Here is a 6000-nt window from a genome sequence, read left to right on the forward strand (position 1 = left end):
CACCCAAACAAGACAGACAAGAATAGACCTTGTTCCTTTATTGACCCAAAAGAAAACTTATTATTCCACTCATTGTCCCTCAAAGCCACAGAGACTTCGATGGATAGCAAGTCTGGAGCATTGCAGTTCTTAAGCACTTAAGCAGAAGAGGAGTTCAGCTTCTTCTGCTTCCTTCTGCGAAGGCCTGTGAGTGACAAGGGGATTGTGCTTGAGTTTCTCCTTCAGGTTCGAGTGTTGGGCATGGGTCATCGTCGCAGGTGCAGGAGGGGATGCCAACAGAAGGGAATGGGCTGCAAGTGAGAGGACAGATAAGCTCTGAAGAAACTGCTGCCACACGGCTCTTCCGAGTCTCAGATCTACAACCTGTTTCTGGTGGCTCCACACGTCGGTGAATAGATGAAGTGACAATTACTAACCAGGAACAAACACCAATTCCCACAAAATATATATATATATATTCATATTCTAAGCAAACAAACAGAACTGAAATAAAAACTATACTCCAAGAACACGGATCTCATGGCCATTCCAGCTAAGATGTAGTATATGGACTATATTGATGATTTCATGGGTTTGATTACCATTAAAAATATGATACTAGCCAGGTCCAATTAGTATATTTTTATGAAACCAGAAATATAACTCAGTGGCACAAAGAAATAATGGAAATGAAAAGGGGAGTAGGAACAGGGGTCAAAAAGATGGAGCATTCATAGCCATACAAGACCTAACCCAACTTTTCAGGATCAGCAGAAAGAATTAAAATCCATTTAATAAATATTAAATGTAGTTGAGAGACCTAACTCTTCATCTAATTAGAAGCTAAATGTAGTAAAATGAATTATATAATGATTGATATGAACAATTAACTTAAAGAGAATCTTATCAAAAAGATAATACCTGGCACAGCATCTAGAAGTGTTTAAATATCAGTACTACAGTCTTTTGTGCCAAGCATGGCAATTTCACAAACGGACTCAACTATATAATCATTATGCATCAAATAATTAAAATAGAAAGACTTCTCACCTTCTAGATTCCACAAGTAGAGCACGCTGTTCAGATGTTTTATCAGCACTAACATCTTTCTCTCTAGCAGTATAGCTGCACAAAAATAACCAGGCTACAGCAATCAGATGATCAGCAGGGCACAAAGATCGCAATGTATCATGTATTGATACTGTAATATGCAGAAATGCAGCATTGAAAATACACCAATTACCATGAAAACTACTATTTACCAGTGAAAATTCATGAGAATACATCAAATTTATGTTAAATAGCTTCGCACAACCAAAAAAAAAAAAAAAGACAAACATACATGACTGACAATCATTATTCACGACTTCTTGAGACCTAATAAGAGCTGAGTGAGTAAATCAGTACCTCGAAGGAAGAACTGCTTGAGGAACAAAAGGGGCATAAGCAGTTTCCCTCTCAACTGTAAGCCTTTGAGCTTTCTGAAACTCTTTCAGAACTGCTTGGAAATCTTTTGCATGCTTTGCATCGGCTATCTTTTTGCTTGCCTGCATTTAGAAATTCATGTCTAAGAATCACGGAATTAAGGGGGAAAATCAGCATGATGTGTAGACCAATAGTTTTAGTGGCCTTATTAGAATGAAGCATATATACAATATGTCACCTCTATATAGCTGGAAGTCTCAAAATAGCTGCCACCATGTTATAGTAATTTAAACACTATGCACCAGAAACAACAATCGTGACCACTACATCATTTGACAAGGAGGTATAGAAGATAGATAGCCTATGAAGTTCTGAGAGAGCAATCTAAAATATTAATACTTACATGGGCGAGGCAAAGACCAAGACAGAGATAACATTGCCTGCAAGAATAGAAGTTAAGAGAAAGAAAAAACAGTTAGTTATGAGATGGTCATTTAATATATGGGAGATAGCTATGGGAGAGTTTCTTGGGGGGAGGGGATAGCTGAAGCTCACCAACGACTCCAATGAAGAAGAGAAGGGCTTCCATGATGAGAAGAGTCTGGCAGGAGAAGTCTGGGCTTGGGGTTAACTAATAGGAGGAGGGAGAGATAAGAAGAACGTGCTCTATTAAATGGAATAAAGTATTTTTATTCCATCGTTCTCTTCTCCTCCTCCACAGGCTGGGACCTATCAGAAGATGCCACTGTATTTCTCAAAAATAAAAAGCAAATTGATCGTACCAATTACTATGATCCAATGCAGATCAAATAAAAAGAACCCCTATCTGTCCAACATTAAGTTGCACAAGAGTGATGCTTATCAAGACATTGTAAAATGATAGCTGGAAGTATCAATTCTTGAGTGGACATATTTCATTCTAGCTTAGGTTTAACAATTTTCATGTTATATTGCTCTAAAGAAATGCCAACAAGTGAGCCAGCAACAGTAGAGAACAGCAAATTTCAAGATAATCTTTAAACCCCAGCAACCTTACATGTTTTCTTTTCTGGGGGAACCAGCACTAGAACGGTATGCTATCACCATCTTCATAAACTGGAAATCATTGACTACATCATAAAAAATTATAAATATAAACCATAACCAACCTGAACACAGACCCGGGTGACGAGGGCCGGGTAGTCCTCCTCCCTGATGAGGCCGAGGTGGGCGAGGCAGTAGAGGAAGGCGGCGAAGTTGGTCTCGTGGCCGGTGCCGTAGTCGATGCGGGAGGCGTTGCCGAAGGAGTCGAGGAGGTAGGGGAGAAGCTCGTCAGCGGCGGGGAGGAGCTCCTCGGAGGTAATAAGGGGGAGAAGGAGGGCGGGGGTCTCGGCGGAGAGGCGGGCGAGCCAGGAGCGGTAGGGCGGGTTGCCGTAGCGGGCGGAGTGGGGGAGTGGGGGAATCTCATCGATCCAAGAGGTTAGGGCTTGGAGGAGGGAGAGGAGGGAGGTGACGGTTTGGGGGAGGGGGGAACGGGGTCGGAGATCTTGCGGCCGCGGACAGAGTGGGAGAGATCGGCGACGAAGCCAAGGAAGTGGCGGCCGGCGGCAGAGGAGATGGAGGCGGTGGGGCCGCCACAGGCGGAGCACACCGACGACGGCGGCGGGCTGGCCTCGGCCGCGGTGGCGGAGGTGGAGCAGATGGCGGCGCATGAAGAGTCGGCAGAGGCGGCGGAGGAGGGGGAGGAGGGCTCGGCGTCGGTCATTTTTTATGGGAGGCGATGCGGGGTTCGGAGGGAGAGGATGAAGAAGAATCGAGGCGGCGGGAGGGGGGAAGGGAGAAGAATCGGGGCGAAGAAGAAACGAGAGAGGGCGAGAGAGCGAGAGAGCGAGAGAGAGAGAGAGAGAGAGAGAGAGAGGAGGCGGGATGGGTGCGGGCGGAGGGAGAGGAAGAACCGGTTTAAGAAGGCCGGAGGGGAGGGAAGAGGAGGCAGAAGAAGGAGGAGGCAGAGGAGGGAGGAGGAGGCAGAGGAGGGCTTGATATGTCGATCGAGGATGGAGGAGGGGGGCGGACGCGGGTTTGGTTTTCAACGACGCTACTAAGCGTCGTTATAGGCCAACTCTACGACCACACTATCAAGCGTCGTATATTGCCGACGCTTTTAAAATGCGTCGGCTATTTTTGGCGCTCTGCGGGACATTGCCGACGCTTGCAGCAAGCGTCGGCAAAAACATGTCGTTAAAATCTCTTTTTTCCGTAGTGACGCAAAGCCCTAGGTAGATCGTCTTCCGTGGGAGTGCTAGCTCGCGCAGGAATGCAGCAATGGCTGAAGCTTTCTCCTTCTAAACACTCAACCTTTGATTGTTCTTCAAAGAGATGGAGGATGGACGTGAGGAAGAAGGAGAAGAAGGGATGGAGGCCCTCAGAGAATTTTTTCAGAATTTTTTGAAACCTCTAAATATGGTATATCTTGAACCCAAGGCATGGGGGTCTTTTATAGCCAAAAGATCTCCCCACGTATCACACCTAATTTAGCAAACTAAATAAGAAGATCCGGTTAGTCTAATTTCTTCCACTGACTTCACCAAATCAGATTAGACTTAAACCGGTTAAGAAGGCACCTAAATCAGTCAAACTGATTTTTCTTATAGGCATGGGCTAACTCGAATCATTAAGTGATCCAATCAAAATGTGATCGACCCCAAGCTTGCTTGAGTCGACCCCATCTTCAAGCCTCAAGAAAACAAGTCTCTGGAATCTCTAAGAGAGTCGACCCCAATGTAATTTGAGTCGACCCCACCTTGAGTCGACCCCAACTGAACATGAGTCGACCCCAAGGTTGTGTCATTCAAAACTGGGTCTCTGGAATCCCTGAGAGGGTCGACCCCAATGGAACTTGAGTCGACCCCACTGTACCTTGAGTCGACCCAAAAAGAGTTGAGTCGACCCCAGTGAAAAAAGGCTGAAATATAAGGTTCTATGTTTCCTGAGAGGGCCGACCCCAATGTAGCATGAGTCGACCCCAGTGAAAGTTGGGTCGACCCCAGTGAAAGTCGAGTCGACCCCAAGTCTGATGAACAGTGGTTTGAGTCGACCCCAGAAAAGTTTGGGTCGACCCCAATACGGGTAGAAGCATAACGGCTAGTTCTGCAGAAGTACTTTTTGTCCTCCCAACAGTAAGTAACGGCTAGTTTTTGAAATCTAACCAATGGGGGGTGTCCAATGGATGAGAGAAACTATTTAAAGTGACACTATTCATTAGAGAAAAGATACTTTTGCAAAATATCAAAGCTTACACAAGAAAGACAAGTGCCCTAATCTTCTTCATCCAAGTGCTTCACTCAAGAGTCCAAAAGAAGTGGAAAAACAGATTCTAAGCAACATTAAAAGATCCATCAACCCTTGAAGAGTGAAGCAATCTTGACAAAAAAGAGAGAAGTCTTATCAAGCGATAACTATATTTTAAACTCTTCTTTGCAGCTTATAATTGTTATATTTGCTCATTTAGGAGTTTCAACTTTCTTCTTCTTTTTAATCACCTTATAAAGGTTTGTTTGTGAGCCCGTAAAACCAACAGTGTAGGTTTATTGGTGAACCCGTAAAACCAATTGTGAAGGTTCGTTGGTGAGCCTGTAAAACCAACGTAGGTTTTTGGTGATCCTGGAAAACCAAAGTGTAAAGGTTTTTGGATTGTGAGCCCGAAAAACAATCCACTGTAATCCGCGGGATTATAATAAATTTCCAAGGGGTCGCTTGGGGAGTGGACGTAGGTGCTTAGGAGAGCATTGAACCACTATACTTCTTATGTGTTTGCATTGTGTATTGTCTTAACTTCACTCACTCATCAATTGACTCAATTAAGATAGTAAAAATTTAGAGAAACCAATTCACCTCCCCCCCCCCCCCCCCCCCCCCCCCTCGTGGCTTGTCACCTTGGGCAACAATACTGGCTATAAATTTGGCATTATTTCCTTAGCATAGTCGTAGCACACTCAAAATTTACACAAATCACCTTTTTTCTCTTCCATTTGTAAAGGTGGAGTCAGCATTCTTCATAGGTCATACGATCTACATCTCTTTATTCTACATACACTTCCTTAATGGTTCACAGTTCAAACAGACTTGGACTTCATTCTGCTATTTAAAACTTTGATAATTCAATTAATTATTGTTTTGACTCTTGATATATATCAAGATTAGTACGCAAAGGTGGATGAGGAATTTAAGCCTTGTTTTCAGCCAAAAAAATGTTAATTAATATGACTTCAACGAGTGTATAGTCCACCTCCTTCCCGCTGTAATATATCTGGAACCTAATACCATCAAGCAAATTCTAAGACTATCCCTCAAACAACTCCATTCCTTTTCCTGAACACTAAAAATCAAATACGTATATCCGTTACGTACGCCAAAGATCATGTTCAGAAAAAATAAAAAAGGCTATCCCTCAAACAATTCGTAGCATAGATCATGTGGGTTGCACGGTTTACACTGTAGAATAGCCGCCAATTGAACACATACTTCACAGGCAATAATGCATTTATCGAATGAAAAGTGGATTCATTCGACCATGGGCATTCTCTTTTGTTCTCAATTATTCAAAGTAGAAGAATTTTG

At 43.6% G+C, this 6000-nt stretch overlaps 1 pseudogene; it reads right to left on the minus strand.

Moving 5' to 3' along the window:
• Window positions 1–234: 234 nt before the first annotated feature.
• LOC113462156 lies at window positions 235–3630 on the minus strand (annotated as a pseudogene).
• Window positions 3631–6000: the final 2370 nt, after the last annotated feature.

This window comes from Phoenix dactylifera, unplaced genomic scaffold (genome assembly GCF_009389715.1).
Source record: "Phoenix dactylifera cultivar Barhee BC4 unplaced genomic scaffold, palm_55x_up_171113_PBpolish2nd_filt_p 000167F, whole genome shotgun sequence".
NCBI classification, from domain to species: domain Eukaryota; kingdom Viridiplantae; phylum Streptophyta; class Magnoliopsida; order Arecales; family Arecaceae; genus Phoenix; species Phoenix dactylifera.